The sequence below is a fragment of the Dermacentor variabilis genome, chromosome 1, assembly GCF_050947875.1.
Source record: "Dermacentor variabilis isolate Ectoservices chromosome 1, ASM5094787v1, whole genome shotgun sequence".
Classification (NCBI taxonomy): domain Eukaryota; kingdom Metazoa; phylum Arthropoda; class Arachnida; order Ixodida; family Ixodidae; genus Dermacentor; species Dermacentor variabilis.
In genome coordinates this window covers 34,237,618-34,251,884 of record NC_134568.1, presented here as the reverse complement: position 1 = coordinate 34,251,884, position 14,267 = coordinate 34,237,618, and the positions used below count along the sequence as shown (strand labels likewise).

At 49.1% G+C, this 14,267-nt stretch overlaps 14 non-coding genes across 14 annotated transcripts; all 14 read right to left on the bottom strand.

The window, feature by feature from the left end:
• Window positions 1–1,885: 1,885 nt before the first annotated feature.
• On the bottom strand, window positions 1,886–1,959 carry TRNAN-GUU (transfer RNA asparagine (anticodon GUU)). Its single transcript has one exon. It is a non-coding gene; the product is annotated as a tRNA-Asn (tRNA).
• A 5,048-nt stretch (window positions 1,960–7,007) lies between these two features.
• TRNAN-GUU (transfer RNA asparagine (anticodon GUU)) lies at window positions 7,008–7,081 on the bottom strand. The gene has a single exon. It is a non-coding gene; the product is annotated as a tRNA-Asn (tRNA).
• Window positions 7,082–12,419: 5,338 nt separating this feature from the next.
• TRNAN-GUU (transfer RNA asparagine (anticodon GUU)) lies at window positions 12,420–12,493 on the bottom strand. Its single transcript has one exon. It is a non-coding gene; the product is annotated as a tRNA-Asn (tRNA).
• A 76-nt stretch (window positions 12,494–12,569) lies between these two features.
• TRNAN-GUU (transfer RNA asparagine (anticodon GUU)) lies at window positions 12,570–12,643 on the bottom strand. Its single transcript has one exon. It is a non-coding gene; the product is annotated as a tRNA-Asn (tRNA).
• A 76-nt stretch (window positions 12,644–12,719) lies between these two features.
• TRNAN-GUU (transfer RNA asparagine (anticodon GUU)) lies at window positions 12,720–12,793 on the bottom strand. The gene has a single exon. It is a non-coding gene; the product is annotated as a tRNA-Asn (tRNA).
• A 76-nt stretch (window positions 12,794–12,869) lies between these two features.
• TRNAN-GUU (transfer RNA asparagine (anticodon GUU)) lies at window positions 12,870–12,943 on the bottom strand. The gene has a single exon. It is a non-coding gene; the product is annotated as a tRNA-Asn (tRNA).
• Window positions 12,944–13,019: 76 nt separating this feature from the next.
• TRNAN-GUU (transfer RNA asparagine (anticodon GUU)) lies at window positions 13,020–13,093 on the bottom strand. The gene has a single exon. It is a non-coding gene; the product is annotated as a tRNA-Asn (tRNA).
• Window positions 13,094–13,169: 76 nt separating this feature from the next.
• TRNAN-GUU (transfer RNA asparagine (anticodon GUU)) lies at window positions 13,170–13,243 on the bottom strand. Its single transcript has one exon. It is a non-coding gene; the product is annotated as a tRNA-Asn (tRNA).
• Window positions 13,244–13,319: 76 nt separating this feature from the next.
• On the bottom strand, window positions 13,320–13,393 carry TRNAN-GUU (transfer RNA asparagine (anticodon GUU)). The gene has a single exon. It is a non-coding gene; the product is annotated as a tRNA-Asn (tRNA).
• A 76-nt stretch (window positions 13,394–13,469) lies between these two features.
• TRNAN-GUU (transfer RNA asparagine (anticodon GUU)) lies at window positions 13,470–13,543 on the bottom strand. Its single transcript has one exon. It is a non-coding gene; the product is annotated as a tRNA-Asn (tRNA).
• A 76-nt stretch (window positions 13,544–13,619) lies between these two features.
• Window positions 13,620–13,693, bottom strand: TRNAN-GUU (transfer RNA asparagine (anticodon GUU)). The gene has a single exon. It is a non-coding gene; the product is annotated as a tRNA-Asn (tRNA).
• A 76-nt stretch (window positions 13,694–13,769) lies between these two features.
• On the bottom strand, window positions 13,770–13,843 carry TRNAN-GUU (transfer RNA asparagine (anticodon GUU)). Its single transcript has one exon. It is a non-coding gene; the product is annotated as a tRNA-Asn (tRNA).
• A 76-nt stretch (window positions 13,844–13,919) lies between these two features.
• TRNAN-GUU (transfer RNA asparagine (anticodon GUU)) lies at window positions 13,920–13,993 on the bottom strand. The gene has a single exon. It is a non-coding gene; the product is annotated as a tRNA-Asn (tRNA).
• Window positions 13,994–14,069: 76 nt separating this feature from the next.
• On the bottom strand, window positions 14,070–14,143 carry TRNAN-GUU (transfer RNA asparagine (anticodon GUU)). The gene has a single exon. It is a non-coding gene; the product is annotated as a tRNA-Asn (tRNA).
• Window positions 14,144–14,267: the final 124 nt, after the last annotated feature.

Here is a 14,267-nt window from a genome sequence, read left to right as displayed (position 1 = left end):
TCAGGTTTTCTATATATTCTACGCGTTCGTTAATGTTATTCGGTGCATACACACAAATTGCACGCCAATTGAGGCCACAAAAGCTAAAATCGATAACGAGTAGCCTGCCATCATCACTGGACTTTACAGATTGCGCTATAATATCGGTGCATTTTCGAACAAGTATCATGCAACCCGCTGAAGTGCCTCTGGCATGAGACACACATACATCATACCAATCCTTGAAAAGCTCAACCATTCTGTCCGTTTGCTCTTCGCTTTCCACTTTGGTTTCCTGCACTGCCATTATGTCAATGTCTTTTTCCAACAAGAGACGGCTTAACTGGTACTGCCTCCTGCGGGATGCGAAAACCCTCACATTCAACGTAACTACACAAAGGGGCCGGAACTGTCAGATTAAGAGCCATTTTTGGATTAGCAAACAGACTGTACAGTACTCACATCTGGACAGGCAGTGATAGCAAAAACCAGCACAGGCCACATTCTACTTGTCCGCTAGGTAACGTCTTATACTGAGGACAGGCTGGCTTAACACACTTCGCGCCCCGTTAAGTCGGGGACGATGTTGAACTCGTCCGCCTATCAGGCGGTATCTTCGGCTTCGGTTTGAGGCCCAGTCGCCTCGTTATAGCGGTCTTCGGCGACGGCTCGCCACTACTCGCTGGTTCGGGTGATCCTTGAGATCCGTCAGTGGCCTCGCGAGGCCTCTTTGCAGCTGCTTTCGCGGCTGCTGTCATTTCAACATCCTCAATGCCTTCCGTTTCGTTTTTCGTGGTCGTCTCTGATGCGCTTACTAAAATTGCGTCCTTTCTCTCATTGACGTTTTGGTCGTTACTCGGCTTCCCAACCAGCACGCTTTTTGCCTCGCCAGATTGGCTGCCGCCGGGCCCAGTGGAGTTTTCCGGAAGCGGAGACGCCTCAGAGGGACTGCTGTCTGCCGCCGTTTCTTCGGTCGTTGCTCGGGATGCTGCATCGGCGTCAGCATGATCCATTATGTGTTCAGCCGTCTCGTCGCCTTTAACCGGGCTTGTTACCTCTGCATACGATCGCACGCAGTCTTGTTCGTCATGGCCGAATCTTCGGCAGAGTGCACAGCGTGGTATGCGACACTCGCGACTGATATGTCCAGTTCCATTGCACCGAAGGCATAACGGGGGTCTTCCTGGTACATGTACGAGCGCTAAGTTTTCCGCGACGCGCACCTGATGAGGCAAGTCTTCAACTGTAATTCCAGGCTTTGGCAAGAGTGTCACCAAACGGGTGTTGGACCCTTTATCATTACATCCCTGTACTCGCCACTTTTCGCGGGTGATATCTGTAACCTTTCCGTAAGGGGCTAACGCTGCTCGAACTTCATCGTCGTGAACGAAATGCAACAGCCAATAAAGCTTCAATCTAATGCCTTGGTTGCAGGGATCATAAACGACGCAGGGTTGGTCTTTCACGTTGAAAGCTTCTGCCTCAAGCATCTTTTTCTTCGAAGCTTCATCACGGAAGGTCACCACCCAAACATGATTCATTTGGAAGGCGCCAAGGGCCACCACTTCCGGCAACAGTGCAAGACGCGCGAGCGCATCTCGAAAGTGCTCGACCCGATACGGCGTGGTTTTAACGTCCGCATGCAAAAATACTGTGTACAAAACTGATGTACCTGAAGGCAGATGAGGCAAAACAACTTGATAATCCGGGTAAGGCTTATCCGTACACCCGGTGCCACGGCCGAGGGCCGCTGTAACCGCCCCTACAGAGCAAGGCATTCCGCGTCCGTTCACTGCGGCGGCCGGAAGTGGAATCGGTGGCGCCACGGAGGCGGCGGTGGTGCACGTTCCTCCGCATGCACACACCACAAAATATATCAGTATGAATAAATAAAATAGAGAAGTTTCGCCACCGGGAGGAATCGAACCTCCAACCTTTCGGTTAACAGCCGAACGCGCTAACCGATTGCGCCACGGAGGCTTTTTTTCTTTATTGCCGACTTCGACGTTCTAAATCATGGTTTACAAAAGATAAAACGTGTGAGCCACACTTTGGCCAACACGGTACTAAAATCTTTTCAACAACGCTAATTCATCAAATACAGAGATCCATTGTGGTGGATCAGGCAGCGCTTTGAAACCATCTCTCACACACACGACACTCTCAATGAAATTTTCCCGAACCGGGCGAGCAACAATGTCTCCGTTTTGGAATTGCAGTCTAGTTTTCCACATTGCGTGGAGGCTCAGGACCATAATAAGGTCATACGGGACATCCTCGGTGTTATCAATCGGTAAGAAGCGTGTTCCATATCTGTCTAGGGGTAAGTGTTTTTTCAATGTTCTCTGCAGAACATCCCAGTGAAAGATGGCGTCCCAGCAGTCTAGGAATGCATGTTCTATGGTTTCCGGTTTTTTATATAATAAGCAGTCGGTGGTCCAGGGGATGAATATACCCTTTTCATGAAGCCAGGTCTTAACGGGAAGTGTGTTTGTGTGCAATTTGAAGAAAAAAGATTTAGCTGCCGGCCGTATTGGCATTTTTTTCACTCTCTTTAGAACGTCTTGTCCTGGGCCTCCACGGTGTGGAAGACGGTACAAAGGTGCAGGGAACATCGTGTCCACGAGATCTCTGTATAGTTTTTCTTTGTAACAGTTGACAGGTATTGCTGTGAAAAACGTACATTCAACATCCTATAAGAACATACCACTTACCGCAGGTAACCAGTTACGGCTCCTGGCATGTTGTGAACAGTCGAAACAATGAATCCTGGTATTTGTCTACACAACCGTACCTGTATCACCGTTCGGAGAAAAGGATCGTTTTGATCCCGTAAAAACACAAAACGTGATACGACTTGTCGCAGAAACAAATGAGCTAGACCAAGCCCACCTTTCTTGACAGGGAGGAACAAGTTCATTCGACTCATCCTCTCCCAGGTAGACGCCGAAATGAAAATAGCGAAAACTCGGTGAATTTTTTGTACGCTTACCCTCGCAGCACACAACACATTCTCACGTACCATATCTTAGACACCAAAAAGAGGTTGCGGACAGTGGCTTCTAGAAAACATTGACAATTGCTTTCCTCTCCACCCGTCAGACTTTTCCTTTGCTTTCGAAACTTGATCGAGCCAGTACGATTCAGGTTGACGGTAACTTCCGAGAGGCACACCAAAGTACTGCGTTGGTAACGACGACCACTTCAATCGATAAAGGGCCTCCGGCGTGTCTTTCCAACTATCATGCCAGAAGCCGTAACTCTTATCCCAGTTTATCTGGGCTCCAGTTGAATCGCAAAACTTTTCAACGACAGTCGTGGCCTCCTTAATGCTCGCTTTGTTTGTGCAGAAAATCGCGATATCGTAGGCATACGCCAAGATTATTACGTGCGCTGCCTGCAGCCGATAGCCTGCTATGCGTTCGTCATTTTCAATCGCCAAACAGAGTGGTTCGAGATACATAGCAAATAGAAGGGGCGACAGCGGGCATCCTTGCCGCACAGACGAGCGCACGCGAAAGCTATCGGTGAGCTCCAAAATTAAGAATAATGCTCGTTGAGGATTCTCTGTACGTCATCATGACGCCTTCCGTTAAGACGTTGCCAACGTTCGCATGTTCCAGTATGCAGAACAAAGCCTTGTGCGAGACGAGGTCGAAAGCCTTTGCCAAATCGATCTGCATCATCGCGACTTGGTCGCCAATCGCATTGCAGCACTCAAGCACACTTCGAGCCACGTGTACATTTGTTGTGATACTGCGGCCTTTAATGACACAAGCCTGGTGCGGCCCTACCAATATTTTAATTACACTTTGCAGTCGTTTGGCCAAAGCTTTCGTGAATATTTTATAGTCGACGTTGGCTAGAGTTATCGGGCGATATGACCCTGGCAACAAAAGTTTTTCCTCGTCATCACTCTTCGGAATTAGCACGATATATGAGGTTGTGAAAGACAAGGGCAATCTTTTTCGCTCATACGCTTCGCTGATAACTTCGTGAAGAACACGGGCCAATGCAAACTTGAAGGTTTTATAGAAAGTGGCTCCCAAGCCATCAGGCCCAGGTGCTTTACCTATGGACAACTCATCTATTGCGCACTCAATCTCACTCAGGCTTATTGGTAGTTCCAGGCGTGTCCTAACTTCTTCATCGAGCTTTGGTATCAATGAGATAAATTCTTTTTCTTAGCTGTCTTTAAGGTCCCGCGGATGACCTAAAATGGCTTTAAAGTTATCGGCGATCCCTTGCTTGATGTCATTTTTGTCGCACGTAACGTCCTTGCCTTTAGCTAGCTGGCGGATTTCCTTCCGACATGCGTACCTTTTCTCGTCTGATAAGGCTCGTTTCGTTGGAATTTCTCCCGCCCACAACTTCTGAGACCTTGATCTCACAAGTGCTGCTTTGTATTTTTCTGTATCTATCCTTTCTAGTAGTTCAGTTTTCACTTTCTTTAATTCGTGAACATACACACCAGGCTCGACACTTTCCATGCTGATAAAAAATTGCAGTTGCTGGCGAAGATTTGTTTCTGCTTGTTTCTGCTTGTGTCTAATGACACTGATTCTTTGAATGGCCAATGTTTTGACTTTCTGTTTCAATTCTTCCCATTGAATGGCAAAGCTTACTGGCTTAGCTGAAGTCAGGTTTTCTAGTTCCTTCACTACGGCATCGACAAAAACATCGTCATGTAACAACTGCGCATTCATTTTCCAAAGATCCCAGTTAAAGGTGTCTTTGCTTTGTCTTTTCCCGAACGTGGCAGTTACTAAACAGTGATCGCTGTATGCTACAGCTTGAACATCGTATTCACAACATAAGGGCACTAATTCGGCTGACACGTATAATCTATCTAATCGAGCGTGGCTATCACGCTGGAAATGGGTAAATCACGGGCGAGTACCACTGGCAAAAACACTACCCACATCTTCCAGGTCATAATCATGCACCACTGCGTTTAGAAATTCGGCACTCTTATCACGAACGCGTGAACATTTTGCTCGGTCTTCAGCATAGCAAACACACTTAAAATCTCCCAGCAGTATTACGACCTTGGAAACAGATTACGTACGCTTCAAGACGCTCAAAGAAAGATCGACGGTCCGTTTCAATATTCGGCACATAGATACAAATAGCACGGTAATCCACATCACGAAAACAAAAATCGGCCACTAAGAGACGCCCAGTTTCACACGAAAACACTGATTGCACACAAATGCCAAAATTATTTCGTAGGAATATAGCGCAGCCGCCTGATCCACCAACAGCGTGACAAACGCACACATCAAAGTGAGCACCAAAATTGGACACCATTATGTCGGTTACCTCTTGGCTCTCAATTTTCGTTTCTTGGATTTCCACTATATGTAAGGCATTATCCAGGAGGAGACGACTTAGCTGACATTGCCGTCTTCTTAAACTGAGCCCTCTTACATTTAACGTGGCGACACGTCGCGTTCCTTCAATATTAACCGCCATGGCTACACGGTATAGTGGTGCCCATCACATTTACACAAGGATGAGTGCTCATAAAGGTGCGCCGATAACCACGTCTAATGCCTCTAAAGGAGACGCAGCTCGACCTTCCGGAAAGGGCACTCAAGTGCAACTTGGGCTCCCCTTCCTGGCAAGGTTGTAAAGAACTAGCGCTCAGGATGACGGCCATTGCACTCACCAAACCCCTACCCCACTCGAACTAGACAGCACGGAATTACGGAGGCGGTTTACCCGCCTGCTGTGGATCGACCGTAATGTTCGGCCGCAGCTTCAAGGTCGACCTCCTTATACCTGGTGTTTCGGGCGGTGGCTCGTCTCCGCCGCTGCCGTCCTGTTTCGCCGTCCGGCTAACGGTCTGGTTGTGGGGGCGTTTCCCCGTCGTTTGGCTAGTTCGGCCGGTAAGGGTGTCCATGCCTTCAGGTTCAACGAGACGATAGGTCACCTCCGTCTCAGGTGGGGTTTTCTCTTCAGCATTCGACATGGCCGCGGTGCCCTCTGCAGTCGCTTGTTGGTGTCCTGTGGCAACAGCCTAAGCGACTTGTTTTCTCCTCCTGTTCAAGCCGTACCGCCGGCTTTGCCACGACGTCAGCTGCTTCACCCGCCGCGGACGACGTGTCTTCCATGTCCGCCTCGTCAATGAGTAGGGCAGTGTTGTCCTCGTTGCCCGCAGGTCCGGTCACGCTAGCCGTACGTGCGCTCGCACTGACTGTCTTCATGACCCAAGCGTCGGCAGGCACCACACACCGTGGAATATGGCACTCGCGACGAATGTGGCCCGTGCCGCGGCAGCGTAGGCAGAGAGGAACCCTGCCCGGCACAACCACGAGAGCCAGTTCCCCGGCGACGCTCACCTGATGCGGAAGGTCGTCGAGCTTTACGCCCGGCTTCAACTTCAGCGTATCCAGCCTTGTTGTTGATTTCTTATCAGCCACGCCGTGAACTCGCCAGCGCTCGCGGACGACGTCGGTGACATTTCCAAAAGGCGCGAAGGCAAGACGTACGTCCTCGTCAGGAACGACGGGCAGCAGCCAATGCACTTTCAGGCTTACGTCCTGGTTGGCGGGGTCGATGACGAGACACCGGCCCTTCTTGACCTACAGCTCTCCAACGCTGACAATCTTTTTCACCGTGTCGCTGTCCTTGAAGGTCACGGCCCATACATGGATCATACGGTAGGCCCCGACAGCAGCCACTTCCGGCAGGAGAGATAACTGAGCGAGCGCATCGCGAAAATCTTCCACCCGGTATGGGCGGGCCCTGATATCACAGTGTAGAAAAACCGTATTCAAAATAAAACGCCCTGTTCGCAGACTAGGTAAAACAACTTGATACTCGTTGTCCGATGCAGAAATCCTGTTACCGCGGCCTGTCTGGGCCGCTGATACCGCTCCGTTGGAGCACATGATGCGCACTTCCGTCACGCTCGGTGGCCGGAAATGGAATCTGGGCCACGGAGGCGGCCGTGGTGCACGTTCCTACGCATGCACACACCACAGAAAATATATCAGTGTGAATAAATAATAAGAGAGAAGCTTCGCCACCGGGAGGAATCGAACCTCCAAACTTTCGGTTAACAGCCGAACGCGCTAACCGATTGCGCCACGGAGGCGGCTGTGGTACACGTTCCACCGCATGCACACACCACAGAAAATATATCAGTATGAATAAATAAAAAAGAGAAGCGTCGCCACCGGGAGGAATAGAAGCACTAACCTTTCGGTTAACAGCCGAACGCGCTAACCGATTGCGCCACGGAGGCGGCTTTTTTTTTCTTTATTGCCTGTTTTATAACAAATACACGATTCACAGCTATTCTCCGCTGCGATTACAAAACAAAAAAGACAGTTCAATGTGCGGGTGTACCTTGTCGTTTAATTTTGGTTTAAAAAGGCTGAATGTTTGCAAGCTGTTCAAATGCTGTTAACCACTCAGGTGGTTCGCTAAGCGCTTTAAACGCTTCGCGAATGTACAATACATTTTCAGCAAAATATTCTTTGGCCGGTTTTGCGTCAACATCCTCATTACGCACCGCCATTCGTGTTTTCCACACGCTGTGCATGCAGAGTAACATCACCATATCACATGGCACGCCTTCTGTCTCTTCAAACGGTAAAAAACGGATTCCAAAAGGTGTTAAAGGAAATTCTTTTTTTTAGTGTCCTTTGTAGAATGTCCCAAAGGAAGACTGAGTCCCTGCACTCCAGAAAAATATGCTCCATTGTCTCCGGTTTCTGACATATCTGGCAATTCACACTCCAGGGTACAAAGATCCCCTTCTCCTGCAGCCATGGCTTGACAGGAAGCGTGCCAGTGTGTAGCATGAAAAAAAAAGTTTCTGTTGTTGCTCTTACAGGCATTTTCTTAACTCTTTTTAAGACATTCTGCTCACGCCCCAGTGCATATACTGCACGGTATATTGGTACTGGACACATGATATTAACTAAATCTCGGTATAATCGCTTTCTTGCGACTGTGTTCAGGTATTCCAAAGAAAAGTGTACTTTTAGAAAATGGAAAGAGCTTATCACTTCAAACAAAAAACCTCGGACAACCACTTGACGTATGCCGTACGACGTCACAACATATTCTGGCAGTGCGTCACCTAATCGCGTCTGGATAACGCACCGCAAAAAACAATGGCTTTCGTCGCGCAAGAACATGAAACGCGACACTACTTGTTTCAAAAATAAATGCGACAAACCCAACCCTCCTTTCTGCACAGCGTGAAACAGATTCAGACGACTCGTGCGCTCCCATCCTGATCCCCACACGAACATAGCAAAAACCCTGTGCAACTTTTGTACACACACTCGGGATATACATAAAACTTGCAACATATAAAACACTTTAGCGACAAGAAATAAATTGCAGACAGTGGCTCTCGTGAATATTGACAGATTCTTGCCTCCCCACTTCGTTGTTTGTGCTTTAGCCCGCTCAGTTTGTTCAGTCCATTGCGTCGTGGTATCGCGATAGTATTCCAAAGGAACACCAAGATAACTGGTTGGCGTATCTGTGAACGGTACTGTTTCTAACACTGCAGGCCGGCTGTCCCATTCACCGTGCCAGAAGCCTAAGCTTTTTGGCCAGCTTATGGCACTCCCCGTCAGACTGCAAAATTTTCTTGCATCCTTGACTGCCTCCCGAATGCTCTCTTGGTCAATGCAAAAAAGTGCGATGTCATCTGCGTAAGCTAGTATTTTTACTTCCTGAGTGAAAAGACGGTAGCCGCGAATGTTTTCGTTTTCTCGTACCTTCAAACAGAAAGGTTCAAGAAAAATCGCAAAAAGTAAGGGCGACAAAGGGCACCCCTGGCGCACACTGGATAATACTGGTATATTTTCGCTGAGTCTTTTATTGATTATTAGGTGAGCGGAACAGTTCTCATAAGCCATGGCTACTCCGTCCTGAATCACTTCGCCTACACTAATGTGTTTTAGCAGGGCAAGAAGTATGCTGTGAGCAACCCTGTCAAAACCTTTTTCTAGGTCTAACTGAACCATTGCTACACATTCGAGGTTCGCATCACAGCATTCCAATATACTTCTAGCGATGTGAATATTCGACAATATTGTTCTATTCCTGATACCGCATGTTTGGTGTGGGCCTATATACTATGGATTTAATAACTGACTGCATCCTTTTTCCGAGCACCTTCATGTAGATTTTATAATCCGAATTCGTAAGACTTATGGGCCTGTATCCAGCGACAGATTTCAGCTTTACCGTATCGGTGGTTTTCGGTATAAGCACAACATGACTTTTTCTGAATGATGGCGGCAAGTGCTTAGTTTCATGAGCTTCTGATATTACACAGTGCAGTATCTCGCTTATTTCGGCCTTGAAAGTTTTATAGAAAGCTGCTCCTAGGCCGTCTGGTCCAGGCGCCTTTCCTTTACCCAAGTCTTCAATGGCTTCTGTAATTTCTTTCGCAGAGATCGGTCTCTCGAGTCCCTCTTTTATTTCGTCTTGTAATTTTGGCAGAAGTGTTAGAAAGGTGTTCACAAACTCTTCTGTTACGGGCACCTGCCTACCGAGCAACGCTCGGTAGTGTTCAACGAAAGCTTTTTCAATTACTTCTGGGTCTTTTGACATTGTGTTGTTAAAACAAATTTCTTTTATTATGTTTTTGGATGCGTAACCCTTTTCGTCACTGAGCGCGCGCTTAGTTGGCGCCTCTCCCAGCCACAGCCTCTCGGATCGTGCTCTTATCGCGGCTCCTTGGTAAATTTGAGCGTCCACCCTTTCAAGTTCGCGTTTAATTTCTCTGTTTCGAAAACAATCCCGGTATTGTGCACTCCGCGTTTAGAAAATAATCGAGCATGCTTTGCAGTTCTTTCTCTTTGTTTAGCTTTATGACGCATCACACAAGCCCTCTCGATCGCACTCATTTTCACTTCAATTTTAAACTGCTCCCACAGCTCAGCCCAATTTGTTGTAGCATCTATTTGCATTACGTCAATTTTTCCTTTTACCGTTTTGACAAACCATTCATCACTTAAGATCGCTTCGTTCATTTTCCACATTTCCCAGTTAAAGTGAGACCCTCTATGTTTCGTGCCCAATGTACACGTTACTAGGCTGTGATCACTGAAGCTCACGTGCTTTACTGCGTAGCTAGTGACCGTTCGCGCAAGGTTTGCTGATACGTACAAACTATCTAGTCGAGCGTGACTCTGCCCTTGGAAATGAGTAAAAACAACACTGTTACCGCTTAATATGCTTCCAACGTCTACTAAATCATAGTCTGCCACGATTGCGCAGAGTTGATGCGCACTTGTATCCCGTATTATTTTACTGGGCACCCTATCTTCGGACATGCAAACAATTGAAGTCACCAAGAAGAACAACATTTCTTTCACACGTCAGGTGTGACTCAACAAAGTTAAAAAAAAAATTCCTATCACTAATTTTGTTTGGAGCGTACACATAGACAATTCGCCAATCAATATTATTGAAAGAGAAATCACATAGGACCAATCGCCCATCTTGGGCCGACATTACACTCTGCGCAACAATACCTATTGAATTACGCAAAAATAAAAGACAGCCACCGGCCTTACCTACTCCATCACAAACACAAGTGTTGTAACGGGATTTAAAAACCTGAACCATTTTGTCCGTTTGCTCTTCGCTTTCAATTTTAGTTTCTTGAACAGCAAGAATATCTATGTCGTTTTCCAGCATCAGGCGACTTAATTGTGCTTGTCGCCGTCTAGCCGTTAACCCTCGTACGTTAAGCGTGCCAATACGTATTGCTATTCCATGATTATTTGCCATTGAAAGAGAAGAGCAAGCACAAACTACAATACATTTCGGAAATCAAAGACCGCCAAACTTACAAAAAACAAAAACCCTGCACCATCATAAGCTCCGTCTCATACGGCGAAGGCATGACGTTAACAAATGCACTACTCATCATTCACTTAAAGGTTCCGCAGCACCTAGTCCTTACTGAGCCTTCTACCGAACAGCACCCCGCTACCGCGGGGGAACTGTCGGCGTTGTCCGCTTATCTGGTGGGACAGTCGGCGTCTGTCGCCCGTCTGGTGGGACGGTAGGCGTCTGCCGACCACCTGGCGGATTGGTCGGCGTCTGGAGCCCCTCAGGTGGATGTTCTCGCGTCGGCCTCCTCTCGAGCGGAACGTTCGGCTTGGGCTTGAGTGTAGACCGCCGGAAAGAGGAAGCCTTCGTGGGTGGCCCTTCGCTGCTGACACCGTCGTCTTGCTCAAGCCTGACATCTTGATCGGGTATTTCGCGAGGTCTCTTTGAAACGGCGCTGGCCTGGTCCATTTTCTCGCCGGATTCTTCGATGAAGGCGGCGCCAGAGTTGCCCTGTCGCAGAACGCCCTCGGCAGCCTCCGCGTCCCCCTCACTTTCACGCACCGTAGAATTTTCTGCAGGCGGTTCACTTTGCACTTCATTCTTGGCCACTGCCTCGCTACTGCCCTTTCTGGGTTGGCACTTGACGCTTGCCATGACCACTGGCTTCTCTTCCGTGCCTCGTGGGTCTCCGCCCGCTCCAGCAGTCTCTTCCGCATCCGCTTGATCCATCAAGTGCTCGTCTAACGCGTCGCTCCGGCCAGACCCGGTCACGTTAGCGTAGCTTCTCACGCAGTGGGTCTCGTCGTGGCCGAAACGACGACAGAGTCCACAGCGTGGCACACGGCACTCGCGCCGTATATGGCCGGTGCCGCGGCATCGGAGGCAGAGCGGAGCTCTGCCTGGAACGATCACGAGCGCATGGTCCTCTGATACTCGTAGCTGATGCGGGATGTCTTCCATGGTCATACCAGCCTTCAGCCGTAACGATACCAGACGCGTGTGAGAACCTTTGTCGCCGCACCCTGGTACTCGCCACCGCTCCCTGGAAATTTCGGTCACCGTTCCGAACGGCGCCAAGGCTGCTCTGACGTCCTCGTCGGGAGTCGTGTGAAGCAGCCAGAACAGCTTCATTCTAATATCCTGGTTGCAAGGGTCAATGGCGACGCAGCGGTGTTCTTTGACACTAAAGGCCTTCGCTGACAGCAGCTTCTTTTTTCCGACTTCGTCCTTGAATGTTATAGCCCAGACATGGTTCATCTGGTAGGCCCCGAGGGCCACCACCTCCGGCAACAGCTTATGACGGTCAAGCGCATCGCGAAAATGTTCGACTCGATAGGGCCTGGCCTTCAAATCACCGTGCAAAAACACGGTATTACACACGGTCATACCTGATGGCAGATGCGGCAAAACAAGCCGGTAATCCTGTGAAGACGTTTCCGTAAGCCTGATACCGCGGCCCGGCTCGGCCGCATGAACCGCCCCTACGGAGCACAACATTCCGTGACCGTCCGCTGTGGTGGCCGGAAGTGGAATCCGATTGCGCCACGGTGGTGGTGAACGTTCCTCCGCATGCACACACCACAGAAAATATATCAGTATGAATAAATAAAAAAGGGAAGCTTCGCCACCGGGAGGAATCGAACCTCCAACCTTTCGGTTAACAGCCGAACGCGCTAACCGATTGCGCCACGGAGGCGGCGGTAGTGCACGTTCCACCGCATGCACACACCACAGAAAATATAGCAGTATGAATAAATAAAAAAGAGAAGCGTCGCCACCGGGAGGAATCGAACCTCCAACCTTTCGGTTAACAGCCGAACGCGCTAACCGATTGCGCCACGGAGGCGGCTGGGGTGCACGTTCCTCCGCATGCACACACCGCAGAAAATATAGCAGTATGAATAAATAAAAAAGAGAAGCGTCGCCACCGGGAGGAATCGAACCTCCAACCTTTCGGTTAACAGCCGAACGCGCTAACCGATTGCGCCACGGAGGCGGCTGTGGTGCACGTTCCACCGCATGCAGACATCACAGAAAATATATCAGTATGAATAAATAAAAAAGAGAAGCGTCGCCACCGGGAGGAATCGAACCTCCAACCTTTCGGTTAACAGCCGAACGCGCTAACCGATTGCGCCACGGAGGCGGCTGTGGTGCACGTTCCTCCGCATGCACACACCACAGAAAATATATCAGTATGAATAAATAAAAAAGGGAAGCTTCGCCACCGGGAGGAATCGAACCTCCAACCTTTCGGTTAACAGCCGAACGCGCTAACCGATTGCGCCACGGAGGCGGCGGTAGTGCACGTTCCACCGCATGCACACACCACAGAAAATATAGCAGTATGAATAAATAAAAAAGAGAAGCGTCGCCACCGGGAGGAATCGAACCTCCAACCTTTCGGTTAACAGCCGAACGCGCTAACCGATTGCGCCACGGAGGCGGCTGGGGTGCACGTTCCTCCGCATGCACACACCGCAGAAAATATAGCAGTATGAATAAATAAAAAAGAGAAGCGTCGCCACCGGGAGGAATCGAACCTCCAACCTTTCGGTTAACAGCCGAACGCGCTAACCGATTGCGCCACGGAGGCGGCTGTGGTGCACGTTCCACCGCATGCAGACATCACAGAAAATATATCAGTATGAATAAATAAAAAAGAGAAGCGTCGCCACCGGGAGGAATCGAACCTCCAACCTTTCGGTTAACAGCCGAACGCGCTAACCGATTGCGCCACGGAGGCGGCTGGGGTGCACGTTCCTCCGCATGCACACATCACAGAAAATATATCAGTATGAATAAATAAAAAAGAGAAGCGTCGCCACCGGGAGGAATCGAACCTCCAACCTTTCGGTTAACAGCCGAACGCGCTAACCGATTGCGCCACGGAGGCGGCTGTAGTGCACGTTCCTCCGCATGCACACACCACAGAAAATATAGCAGTATGAATAAATAAAAAAGGGAAGCTTCGCCACCGGGAGGAATCGAACCTCCAACCTTTCGGTTAACAGCCGAACGCGCTAACCGATTGCGCCACGGAGGCGGCTGTAGTGCACGTTCCTCCGCATGCACACACCACAGAAAATATAGCAGTATGAATAAATAAAAAAGGGAAGCTTCGCCACCGGGAGGAATCGAACCTCCAACCTTTCGGTTAACAGCCGAACGCGCTAACCGATTGCGCCACGGAGGCGGCTGTAGTGCACGTTCCTCCGCATGCACACACCACAGAAAATATAGCAGTATGAATAAATAAAAAAGAGAAGCGTCGCCACCGGGAGGAATCGAACCTCCAACCTTTCGGTTAACAGCCGAACGCGCTAACCGATTGCGCCACGGAGGCGGCTTTTTTTTTTTCTTTTTTTTTTCTTTATTACCGGTTTGGCACTTCCAAACACAGAACTCTTAAATACAATTTTACAAGTACAATAAAAGACGCGTGAGCCTTTCATGGCTGGAGTGTGAAG